The 13,595-nt window shown below is 42.4% G+C and overlaps 1 protein-coding gene across 7 annotated transcripts in view; it reads left to right on the plus strand.

The window, feature by feature from the left end:
- The first annotated feature begins 2,147 nt into the window (after positions 1-2,147).
- SULF2 (sulfatase 2) overlaps positions 2,148-13,595 on the plus strand; it is a 235,256-nt gene continuing 223,808 nt past the window's right edge. For 4 of the 7 annotated variants that reach the window (XM_043526699.1, XM_037916013.2, XM_037916015.2 and 1 more), the window contains exon 1: positions 2,599-2,882. The gene's annotated coding sequence lies outside the window, so the exon portion shown is untranslated. Of the gene's footprint in view, positions 2,187-2,598; positions 2,883-2,905; positions 3,203-13,595 lie in introns of those variants that run through there. The other 3 variants (XM_043526701.1, XM_043526700.1, XM_037916014.2) reach the window with 3 other exon arrangements.

The raw sequence follows: 13,595 nt of genomic DNA on the forward strand, positions 1-13,595 counted from the left end.
ATCTGAGGACAGAATTTCGTCATTCGGAGTCTCACCAAATAAACGCAATCTATTTAGTGTCTCTCAAAATCACAAAGGTATTAGTAAACTTCTAAATCTAACATCTGCTGAGACCTTAAGAACATAAGAATGGCCATACTGGATCAGACCAAAGATCTATCTTGCCCAGTATTCTGTATTCTCACAGTGGCCAATGCCAGATGCTTCAGAAAAAATGAACAGAACAGGTAATCAAGTGACCTTCTATAGCAGTGGTTTTCAATCTGTGGTCTGTGGAACCCTGGGAGTCTGCAGACTAAGATCTCCAAAGGGATCCACACCTCCATTCAAGTTTTTCAGGAGTCTGCAAATGAAAAGAGGTTGAAAACCACTGTTTTATAGCAATGTTTCAGCCCTCAGTAGGTAACAGGTACATGCCACTTTGAGAAAGTCCCTGCCAACTAGTAATAAAATATTATGCCTATTACTATAAACATTTCTGCAGTAGAGTGAGGATTGAGTAAACCATTTGGCTTAGTTTCAGTCATGATACTTTTTCTGCTAAACAGGACTGAAACCTGTTGGTCTTCTAGACAGAGTGCAGGCAAGAGCTGGGATAATGTGGGTGTCAGTGAGAGTGAACCAGCTTTAAGATGTAGACTGGTGTCACTAGTACAGGAATCCAAAAAAGCATTTTAAAAAAAAAGAAGGGGGGACATTTTTGTACCCGATTTGGATCTCACTTGTTCTGGTTGTAAAATTTAAAACCAGAGTCAAAGTCAATTAAGTTGCTCTGGATTTCCACTGCTATAAGTGAGATCAGAATCTGGCCCTTTGTTTTTAAACATTGCACCCAGGACTCAATATCTTTTGGTAGTTGTGTAACATTTATAATATATATTTATTTGTTTTGCTTAATTCCACAACAGGCATCACAAGGAAATACAAGCCTGTTTTAGAGTAACAGCCGTGTTAGTCTGTATTTGCAAAAAGAAAAGGAGTACTTGTGGCACCTTAGAGACTAACCAATTTATTTGAGCATGAGCTTTCGTGAGCTACAAGCCTGTTTTATTATCTTTAAATTGTTTAAAGCTGCAAAGAATTTGCATAATTCTCTTGACCGTTCTTTTGTAAATAACTGAACCTAGTACTGTGTAAAGGGCAAAATTCACTGCCCAGATCCCATGGGTTCTGTGTGGAGAAGCAGATGGAATGTAGGGAATGGCATGAAAAAAATCAAAAGAAGTAAAGCCCCCCAAACTGGGGCAGGCCCCTTAAAGTAAAACTTACTTAAAGACAAAATTTTTCTTTGTGTATGTTTTCTTCTTCTCCCAGTCCTCATACAGTTAATTTCTGTAAGGAGCATGCATAAAACAAATGAGAAGCCAAAGAGGAACTAACAAGGGAGAGGGCTTACATACACACTTGATATCTGAACCTGCCACTGCACTGATCAAGACAAAAACCCAAAATGAGGGACTCTACATAAATTATGCAGACAGCTTTTTTTTAAATGGAGGATTTGCCTTCTAAAAAGTAACACTTTCTCTGGACTCACTTTCATGATTTAGCATCTCTCCGAAAGAATTAATTTGCAATTAGGGAAGGTAGTAAATATAGACTGACTGGACCTTTGCTCAAAACTTTTGAGGTTAAAAAATGCAGAAACCCTTAATGCTGTGTGAAAGGTACTCTTGAAGCAATTTTACCAGTACTGCAGAACCCTGAGATTTTGGGAGCATCCTCTCCATATGAAATTTCCAGCACCAAAGAAGTCTAGTTATGTTTGGATAAACTTTTGCTGTGTGCTTATTCAAACCTAGGGTAAATCTCTGCTCACTCTAATACCAGGTGTTGGTCTTTGACACATGATATGGGGCCCCATGGTTTTTCGGGGGTAGGGAATTTAATTAGTTCAGGGCCTGGTTCTTGTTCTCTCTGGAGTAGAGGGGGTGAGGCACAAGATACAATTCTTGTTTAGTCCCTTTCCCCCTCCCTGCCCTACACAAAGCTAAACACTAGACTAGCATAACAAGTGATCATAGGAGGTAGTGCAATTAGGCCAGCTGACACTAGTGAGGACTATGATTTCACTGGCCATTCCTTCAGCTGATTGCAGTTACTAGGTGCATATTAGCACAGGCTTCCTTGTACTTTTAATTGCCCTTCTACCTGCTAGGCTTCTTCTTCAGTCCCCTGTCCCTCATGTATGTGCATGTTCAGAAAAGTTCCTACCCCACAGCATCCCTGGGGATCAGAGGAAGGTGGGGGGGAGAAGGGTGATAGATGGGAGGGGGAAGTAGACACCAAGTAGGGTAGGAAAACAGGGTGTAATGGGGGGGGCAGAGTGGAACTCGGGCGTAATGGGGGGATGGGAGTGGAAGCGGAGCAGCTGAGGGAAGAGAGGTCTGGGATAATGAATAGGGGAGGAAAAGCCGGCGACAATGGGGGGAAACGGGGGGTCCTAATTCTACAGCCCCGCCCATGCCCTCTCCCCGCTGCTGCAGGCCGGCCGGGCGCTAGGCTGGGGGGCCGGGGGCGGGGATGTGGCCTCAGCACCCCGGGCGGGGAGGCGCCGCCAGGGCAGCGCTTGGAGGAGGCGCCTTGCAACAAATGGGTAAAGCCGGCTCCTCACTGAGTCCCGCATTGGCCGGCGGCGGCAGCGGCCGAGCGAGGCGCGTGGGAGCCCCTCGCAGGGAGGGAAGGAGGCGAGCGCGGCAGCTGTGTGGTCCTGCAGGCAGGCAGCGGCGCGGACCACCCCCAAGCCCCTGCTCGGGGAGGTGAGGAGGCTGCCTGCCCCCAAGGTGTGGGGGAAGCTGGAGGTCGCTGTTCGCTGCCCTTGCTGCTGTTGTGTCCCTGAGCCGCTCGGGGCCATCGCTGGCCGTCTCTCCTCCCCCGGTGCAGTAAGTAACCTCTTCGCCTGCGGCATTGGCGCTGCAAGGGTGGGAGCGGGGTGAAGAAGTTGACGGGTCTTTCCGCGTCTGGGGACCCGGCTCTTAAACGGCTGCATTTGCCTTCTGCGTGCACTGGAGGCAGAAAAGTCAGGGCGGCTGATTCCTGTGTCCAGCGCTTAGCTGCTTCTGCCGGCGTGACCTGCAAAAACGGGGGAGCAGCAGAGCCCAGTGCCCAGTCAGGACCCAAACCAGTGCAGTTCCTTAGGCTGCAAGAGGGTCCGTCAAAAGGACGCTGTCCTCTGATTGTGAAGTATCGGTGCCTGTTGTAAGTAATTATTCGCCGTTCTCCTCCTCCAGTGTGCTTAACAGAAAGGGAGGGAGGTTTCTCACATGGGGAAACTGAGATGCAGTGAAGGGACTCACCCAAGGTCACACAGCAAACCCCGGGTGTTGAGCTGGATTAGGTACTCAGGTGGAGTAATGTGGGCTGTATTGAAAACTTTGATTCCCAGTTCTGTGCTCTAGCTGTTAAACCACACTGTGAGATGACTGCTGGAAGAATACATTTTTGTGAAGTAGTTTTCTTAAGCATTGTGTATAGGCATGAAACCATGGACAGAGTGCAATGCCAGTTCTGTGGCTCATCTTCTCCAGGTTTGCTCTTTTTAGTGTCTGGTGCTAAGTATTAGGCTCCATGAACAGGGACACAAGCCACTGAAGAAAGAACCAATGTTTTTTCTTTCTTACTCACTATCACCAGGCATTTTAGTGCCGCTTATACTGAATGTTTTCCCCCAAACATTTTAAAATACCCTAGAATTTAATACAACTAGGAATTCAAAGGCCATTACAAATGACAATAGTTTCCTGTTGTTCATAACTCCCTGGCCATTTGCACAGTAATTCAGACAAGCCTAAACTACAATTCCTTAATCCTGAATCTAGCTATTTTATGTCCTCAAGCTGCCAATTTCTGATCTCCTCAGTTAGCATTTACTCTTGGTATGTAACCTCGTCCTTGGCTTCAGTTTGGTCCCTTGTCACATGGAAGCAAAGCTGAGCCCTACTGACGCTTGGAAGAGTGGTGTCTCCTTTTGTTGAAATTTGCTGTCATGGGCACTCAGGCCAGTTTGTGACTCTAAATGTCCAGGCTAAAGTGGCTACCTGCCAGAGCCCAAGTTAAAGATGCTATGGCTCAGTTGATGATGCTGGATGCTTCAGAGATAGGAGGAAAAAACAACACAAGACAACTGCAAAGGCTTTTAACATGAAGGAGAAAATATTCCTTTCAGATCTTCAAAGGTGGTGATGCGACACACTGGAGCATGAGATTCACTTGCCTTTTTAGCAGTCTTAGCTTGCATAATGGCCACTACTGCAAATCTCATTCTTGTCCATAACAGAATCCAGCCATTACCCTTTATTTCATGTTGTGGGATAAAAATGCATCTAATAAGATTTCATTATATTCATTATTTTGTATACCTCAAAGTTTCCTCTGACTCTGCCCTTATTCAGGCTAAATAATCCTAGTCTACACTATATAAGAACCCCTACCCCCCCCCAAACTTCTAACTGGCCTTTCCCTTTATCTAGTAGTAATTATTTGCCTGTCACAGTAGATAGGTAAAAGATGGCTTGTACAACGAACCTTACTTTTATAATATAGAATATATTTTCATAGAATGTTGTGGAATTCTTTTAATGTATATTCTCCTTTTGTCAAAATTTCTTGAAATAATTCACACACTCCCTTTACCTAGCACTAGGGTTCTCAGGTACTTCCCATCTACATCTAGTGGGTAAAATCTGGCTCTAGAGGGTTGCATACTGTTCTCTGATCACTGCCTAGCTACTATTTGCACCTTATGGTTGGCATGTGTAACCTCAATGGTGCAAGAACAAGAGCTATTTTTGTTTTCTCATTTCTCAACTTTGCTTCCCCCAACTCCTCAGGAAGCCGTTGCTTGCACACAAAAAGCAATGCCAGAGCTAGTATACAAAGAGCAGAGAAGTCGCCACCATCACCTCATCAGCTTATGTTCCTGGTACAGAAGAGAATGGGCAATACAGAATGGCATGCTCATTTAACAGGGCATTAAGTTACTTACAGAACCAAGGGGGAAGAGAATTTTGCTCAAGTGTGCTGGGGAAACCCATGGTTATGAAAAGTGCTCCCTGTGACTTTTAATGACTTCTACATTCTCATCTGCAGTATCTTTAATTGTAGAGATAGGAACTTTTTGAAATACGTTCATAGAAATATTCAGTTTCATCAACACCAAAACATTTTGCAAAGATATCCATTTCAATGAAGGTTTTGTCAGGACAGTTTATCAGGTCCCGTGTGGACTTTTTGGGGGGGGTGGGGAGGAGACTGACCTGTTTGATCTGAAAACAGACATTTTGACACTTTAGTTTCCCAAAAACCTTCTAAAGGTTTTCGGTTTGTTTCAGCATGGAATGAAAATGAATTTTGAAACCGTGAAAGTTGTTGTGAAAAGGATTTGTCCTCCTGCCAGCACTACTTAATAGATTTGAAATAGTTCTTGTTTTTAAAGTGTAGCAGTTTCCAGTGTTTGGTGTTCTTTGGTCTCCTAGTGTGCAGAAAATATAGTGTATAGAGAAACCTGCAGAGATGAGGCAGGTTTGATAAGAGAGCATTGAAGATAACTGTCAACTAATAGTCAGTCTTTGTATGGGGGGAGAAGATCTAATTTGAGGTGATTTATTTTACAATCTGAGTTGCTTAAATAAAATGTTATCCCTTGAAATTAGCTTCAGACTTGTATTGTTGTTAGTTTCAAAACTTTTCTGCAAAGACTGATATTAAAGTTATGTAAGTCTGAACAACAATTGAGAAAAAAATTATTGCATTCACTTTTGAATAAGCAGGAAGGTGTTTGCTCCTATTATAGTTTGGTAAATTAGAGATTTTATTACAATTTCTTGTAAGGAATCATGCCTAACTTCCAGTGCTCACATAGGCACATGAAAAATCTATGCACATTTTGAGTGGTCCCAAGTGGATGCCTGGTTGGGATCCTGATCTGTGTGCACTGATGCCTACATTTGTGTGTATGCTGCCATAGTCATTTGGAGCTTTGGAGATGCATCTTGTTACAAGATCACAAAATAGAATCATGTGAGTGGCACTGAAATTGTGCCCTAGATGTCAGTTGAACAGCTTAACAACTCATAACCCCGAATAAAACTTTTATGTACTTAAACAAACAACATCCCACCAAATATCTGGTCCAGATAAAAGTTACTTTTCATTTGCTAAGCCCCAGTGAACAGGATTTTCTGTAATGATAAATATTGATGAGCTTGCACCTCACCAGTCTGGAACAGTGGCTGGCTTCTCTGTGGGTTGGTTCTGATGTGAATTTGGTTTTGGTGCCTAGCAGGAATATGTGTGAGGGGAGGAAAAATAAATAACAGTACTACAAAAGATCTAACTACAGACCCTGCTTGTAGGGAACATAAGGATAGAGGGAACTCTGTTTAAAGCAGGTTGAAAGTTATGAAGCTATTATTTGCTTATATTTTTTGTACAGCTCCCAAAAGTGTGCATGGTGCCATTGTAGTACAGATAGACAGTTCCTGCCCTGGCTTTAGTCTAATTTTAGACATGAACAACCAATTGGAGTAACAGAACGGTAAGTGGCAGGAGATATTAGTATATTGATGTCTCTGCACTGAAATTTCAGTTATAACCACAAAGACATTCTGTGGGAGATGCAAAGAGTCTCTAGTAACATTCTCTTGTTAGTAATGAGTTTGTTTAAATTTTGTTGCTGTTGGGGGATGAGGGGAGGAATGGAAAGAGATGGAAGCTCCTTTGCTAAAAATAGGGAGCAAGAATCTCCAAAGGGAGACAGGAGTGACTATACCGCACTCTCGTCTCCCCAACCCACCTGCAGTGCTCCTTTGTAAAAACTCTGGGCAGTTAAGGCTATATGGGTTTTAGAGTGGGGAGCAGCTGGTCTGAGTGACTCCCTGCTCTGGCCAACCGGGGATTTCCACGTGGGAATCCATTCAGCAGTTAATATCTGTTCATTTGTACATTAACTATCCATAGCTTCCCACCCCCTCTGTAGGCATTCTAACCACTCTCATGAGCCAATTTGCCATGGATTAAAGGTGGGTTAATGAGAAGCAGAGTATGGCGTGCAATCTGCCTGGACTCCCCAAGATCTGTTAGATAGGGATGAGTTTTCCCTGGGAATTCTCTGGCTCATCACAGTGAGAGTGCCACAGTCCCCTACTCGCTTTGTATGGGTACAAACCCCTCCTGAAGGGGATTCCATCAGGTTCTTCGCACAGCCACCGAGGCAGAGTTCTCCCTGTATGTATGTACGCAGCTTTTTCCATAGAATGGTAGAATCGAGGCCAAAGTGATCAATAGTTCACGTTAATATGCCAATAAGATTTTTATACTCCACATCTTTCAGCTTTATTATTGGCAACCCTCCCCAGCACAATCCGGTGGGTGGGCATGAATGGTATAAGAGGTGTGGTTGTTGTTGCAGAACTGCAGCTTGCCCCTAGGAAAGCTTTAATGCTTCAAAACCAGGAAGCACAAGATGCGCAGTTAGGGATTGGGCACTAATGTGTTTAGTCCTAAAGGACCCAATTCACTGCTGACCTGTGGCCTCTTTGCACCACTTGGTGACCACCCCATATTAGTTGTACAAGATGTTTGTGGGTGGAATGGGGCAGAGGAAGGAGGTGGGGTGGATCTGAGGTAGGTGGAGGCATGATGGGGTGGATCTATGATCCAGCAGTTATGTACTCCTACCATAGGCCATATGGGTTGCTGAAGCTGGGCTGTAATTTTGAACAGTCCTCAGGAGTGTTTTGCTCACAGCCAGCCCTGAATAGGGGAGGAGGAGAGCCTCTGTCTCTCTGCTGTTGGTTCTGGCCCAGAGACTCAAGTGGAAGTACTCAGAGGAATGAGGGTGGTAGGATCAGGATCTTATTTTGCTAGAGCACTGAACTAAAACTCCTCTTTATCCCTTCCCTTGCACCCTGTTTCCCCCCTACCCAAACTAAGTTAACATATTAATGTTGGTTCATCTCTATAACAAGGTGTGGATTTTTAATTATGGTGCTGGAATCTATTTAAAATAAGAGGACTCATAAAATATAAATTGAGAGAGGGATTTTTTCATAGATTTAGTTACACAAGCCTCTGATCTGCATTTGAGGATAGTCATTTTGCAGGGGTGCATGAGGCTTGGGATAGGACAGAATTTGCCTCACTAGTCCTCGTATATTTGTGTTGCTGTATGCTCTCCAGTGTGATTAAATATTCCACTGTCTATTGTCTCCTAGATGATACATCCACAAGCAAAGCTGTAGGTATCCTTAAACTATGATTGATTTCTTCATCATTTCAATATCCCCCCCCACCTCTCACTTAGCACATATTGAAATTAAATAAAATTGCTCACTTATCTGCCTTGCAGGTTGGGTATTGTGTGCCTACCTCCTAACTGGTTAATGGGGACCATTCATAAATGGATCTAGTATGTGTGTTTAAAATCTCATATCCTTGAAAGTGCAGCCATGGTCTGAAATATGTCTTGTCCCCAAGATTCCATTTTTTGTATATTAGGTGTTCGTAACACCAGTGTCAAAATAAATTGTGAAGTAAAGATTTTTGGCTCAAATTCTGGCCTCCATTTTGCACCTGCAACCCAATGATTCTGCAAGGGGGACACTGCCTGGAGCATGAAGTATAACCGAATGGCAAATTTTGCCTGTGGTGTAGCAAGTTCCTTTCTTTTCTCTCAGTAATTGCATAGGTATTTCTGTCAATTGTTTGTGCATACTTTTTTCTTTTTCCCCATCTTGGATCAGTTACACTGGGCAAAGAGATGCATTCTACATTGATTCCTGGAATTGTCCTAAAATGATTCTCTTTGGGTTTAATAATATCAAATTTTAGTTTTTGTATTAAGCTATCTAGTTTAACACTATTATACATTGTGATCTGCGTATTTGTTGACATGTATGAACTAAACTTTAAAAGTGGAAAAATTTTTTTTCTTTCTTCAGCTTGTTTGTTTCTTTTGCCTAAAATCTCTTAGGGGCATGAAGATCTATATTTAAGGCACAAGGAGTAGTCACTCTTCCTTTGGAGCAAATTGAGTGTTTCTCAAGATGCAAATAGTTTCTAGATTGCTCTATGCCAGGCAGATTGTTGTTCTTTCATTAGGCTGGGGTTTGAAATCCTTTTAGTACCGCAGACCTCCAGATCTGACTGTGCCAGGTGCATGGTATGTGCCTTGAGGTTACACTGTTGGGAAGACAGTTTTGTTAATGCAGGAAAGATAAAGCTCTGTTTCATATATGGGTGGGCTGGGGTGGGTGACAAGAACAGACTAATACAAAACTAGATGGATTATCCAATGAGACATTTAGTTCCTTTGGCGCAGACTTCAGTACTGGATGTCTGGAATGAAGTCAGTGGGATTCTTTCAACTTCAATGGGTGCTGGATCAAGCCCTGAATAACTACCACCGCTCAGCAAAAGCTTTGGCGCATGAAGACTTTTCTTTGTGATTTGTGGAAAAAATGGGTTCTGACATCTGCATTATTTTAGAACCAAATGTATAATTTGATCCAGAATGGTTTGTTCTTTTCAACACTATTGAGAAACAGAATAGCACAAGTTGTAAATTAGGATAGAATTTGGCCCTTTAAATACAAATATCATTATTCAGGTGGGGTCGGGGAAGGAGAGGAAGCAGATATCAAGGTCACTAATTATAACATACTATTTTAGTATCGCCAACTTGTTTGTCTTACAAACAAATATATTGCAGGTATTTCTGTTAGTGATCAAGATGCTGTTCATATCCAGCTGTGAACGGTTGTTAGTTCCCATTGCTGCAAGAAAAGAGTGGGATTTTTCCTCTCTAATTTTGTGCAACAGCTAGTTGCATACATTTATAACTATACATTCACACAGAGTTGGGTGTGCACATCATTAACATTTTTTAAATAGATGTGTTTAGTTCATTTCTTTGGGCAGAATTAAAAAGAAATTTTATTTTTCCAAACTGTTTTGTTCAGTAAATAATAAAGCTTTTCACTTTGTCGCAGCATTAGAATGAGGGACTTTAACAAAGATTTGGTTCTGCTACATCACTCTTTGTTCCAGGTGAGAAATAGTACAAGACTTCAGGGTTTTGTGGAAAAATTACACAGTATTACCTAGAAAAGTTTCACAGCTGGCAAGCGTGTTTCAGATATCACTCATTATTACATGGCAATTTCCATTTGAAGCATATCTCAAAATTTGGGTTGAAGGGTGAAAATACATCGCTGGCACTGGTGGTGACTTTGCAAACTTACACTTTAGCCATGTGTATCATCTGGTACATCTGTGAATTCCACTGTATCTCCAGAAAGTAAAACAGAACTAAAATATTTAGGGCTGTCAAGCGATTAAAAAAATTAATCGTGATTAATCGCACTATTAAACAATAATGGAATACCATTTATTTAAATATTTGTGGATGTTTTCTACATTTTCAAATATATTGATTTCAATTACAACACAGAATACAAAGTGTACAGTTCTCACTTTATATTTTTGATTACAAGTATTTGCACTGTAAAAAACGAAAATAGTATTTTTGAATTCACCTAATACAAGTACTGTAATGCAATCTCTTTACGTTTGTAAGTTCAACTTTCATGATAGAATTATATACAAAAAAACCTGCATTCAAAAATAAAACAATGTAAAATTTTAGAGTCTGCAAGTCCGCTTCTTGTTCAGCCAATCAGTCAGACAAGTGAGAACAGGCATTCTCATGGCACTGTTGTAGCTGGCATTGCAAGATATTTACTTGCCAGATACACGAAAGGTTCACATGTCCCTTCGTGCTTCAACCACTATTCCAGAAGACATGCGCCCATACTGATGATGACTTCTGCTCGATAACAATCCAAAGCAGTGCAGACAGACGCATGTTCATTTTCATTATCTGAATCAGATGCCACCAACAGAAAGTTGATTTTCCTTTTTTTTGGTGGTTCGGGTTCTGTAGTTTCCGAATCAGTGTTGCTCTTAAGACTTCTGAAAGCAAGCTCCACACCTTGTCCCTCTTAGATTTTGGAAGGCACTTCATATTCTTAAACCTTGGGTCGAGTGCTGTAGCTATCTTTAGAAATCTCACATTGGTACCTTCTTTGCGTTTTGTCAGATCTGCAGTGAAAGCGTTCTTAAAATGAACAACGTGTGCTGGGTCATCATCCGAGACTGCTATAACATCAAATATATGGCAGAATGCGGGTAAAACAGAGCAGGGGACATACAATTCTGTCACAAGAAGTTCAGTCAGAAATTTAACTAAAGTTTGGTTTTTTTTAATGAGCATCATCTGCATGGAATCATGTCCTCTGGAATGGTGGCCAAAGCATGAAAGGGCATATGAATGTTTAGCATATCTGGCACATAAATACTTTGCAATGCCAGCTACAAAAATGCCATGCAAATGTCTGTTCTCACTTTCTGGTGACATTGTAAATAAGAGGGCAGCATTAGCTCCCTTAAATGTAAACAAACTTGTTTGTCTTAGAGATTGGCTGAACAAGAAGTAGGACTGAGTGGACTTGTAGGGATGGGCAAACTTTTTGGCCTGAGGGCCACATCAGCGTTGCGAAACTGTATGGAGGGCTGGGTAGGAAAGGTTGTGCCTCCCCAAACAGCCTGGACCCCACCCCCTATCCAACACCCCTGTCCCGTGACTGCCCTGTCCCCTGACTGCCCCCCCCCCCACCAAACCTCTTCCCCATCCAACCGCCCCCGGGACCCTCTGCCCCTTATCCAACCCCCCCCTTCTGCCACCTTACCATGCTGCTCAGAGCAGCAGGAGCTGGCAGCCCCGCTGCCCGGCTGCAGCCGGCTATGCCACCCGTGCTGCCCAGCAAGAGCGGCGGGCCAAAGCACTGGTGGCATAGCACGTTGAGGCTGTGGGGTAGGGGGGACAACAGGGTCAGGGCAGGGGGCTAGCCTCCCCGACAGGGAGCTCAGAGGCTGAGCATGATGGTCCCGCGGACCATAGTTTGCCCACCTCTCCTCTAAAGATTTACATGGTTTTGTTTTTGAGTGCAGTCATGTAACAAAAAAAAAATTGACATTTGAAAGTTGCACATTCATGACAGAGATTGCACTACAATACTTGTATGAGGTGACCTGAAAAATACTATTTTTTTTATGATTTTTACAGTGCAAATATTTGTAAGCAAAAATATACACTTTGATTTCAATTACAACACAATACAATGTGTATGAAAAAGTAGGAAAATATCCAAAATATGTAATTTCAATTGGTATTCTATTATTTTACAGTGCAATTAAAACTGTGATTAATAGCGATTAATTTTTTTGAGTTGATGGCATGAGTTAACTGTGATTAATAGACAGTCCTAAAAATATTATATCCCTGTGGAAGATCATAGAATCATAGAATATCAGGGTTGGAAGGGACCTCAGGAGGTCATCTAGTCCAGCCCCCTGCTCAAAGCAGGACCAATCCCCAATTAAATCATCCCAGCCAGGGCTTTGTCAAGCCTGACCTTAAAAACTGCTAAGGAAGGAGATTCTACCACCTCCCTAGGTAACGCATTCCAGTGTTTCACCACCCTCCTAGTGAAAAAGTTTTTCCTAATATCCAACCTAAACCTCCCCCACTGCAACTTGAGACCATTACTCCTTGTCCTGTCATCTTCTACCACTGAGAATAGTCTAGAACCATCCTCTTTGGAACCACCTCTCAGGTAGTTGAAAGAAGCTATCAAATCCCCCCCTCATTCTTCTCTTCTGCAGACTAAACAATCCCAGTTCCCTCAGCCTCTCCTCATAAGTCATGTGTTCCAGACCCCTAATCATTTTTGTTGCCCTTCGCTGGACTCTTTCCAATTTTTCCACATCCTTCTTGTAGTATGGGGCCCAAAACTGGACACAGTACTCCAGATGAGGCCTCACCAGTGTCAAATAGAGGGGAACGATCATGTCCCCATGCTGGCTATGCCCCTACTTATACATCCCAAAATGCCATTGGCCTTCTTGGCAACAAGGGCACACTGTTGACTCATATTCAGCTTCTCGTCCACGATCACCCCTAGGTCCTTTTCCGCAGAACTGCTGCCTAGCCATTCGGTCCCCAGTCTGTAGTGGTGCATTGGATTCTTCTGTCCTAAGTGCAGAACCCTGCACTTATCCTTGTTGAACCTCATCAGATTCCTCTTGGCCCAATCCTCCAATTTGTCTAGATGAAATGATGAAAACAATTTTGATGCAATTTACTCCAATTTTCTTATTGAGCCAAATGTTGGTAAGCTGATAAAAATGGAGGCAACTACAAGAGGGCTTGATAATTAGCAGATCTAAATGATCTGGTTTTGGTCACACTAGGTACTTACCCGGTAGTCTAGATATGGAATAAAAACATCCTTTTTAATCTCATATTAATTTGCTTGTGTGAGATATTTTATGGGTTATCTTGTCTTCAGAAATCTCTGCTGGGTAACAAATTTGCAACCAGTGGAGCTCAGTTATGATGTAAGATACTGTAGCTTTTGTAGATCTTCACAGTGTGACATTAATGGTATTAGATTAGTAGCATCAGCAGTATTAACTAATTTCCTCATTGAAACCATGACATTTGTTTGGTAAAAGGATCATTAAACATATGCAAA

Source organism: Chelonia mydas, chromosome 13 (genome assembly GCF_015237465.2).
Source record: "Chelonia mydas isolate rCheMyd1 chromosome 13, rCheMyd1.pri.v2, whole genome shotgun sequence".
NCBI lineage: Eukaryota > Metazoa > Chordata > Testudines > Cheloniidae > Chelonia > Chelonia mydas.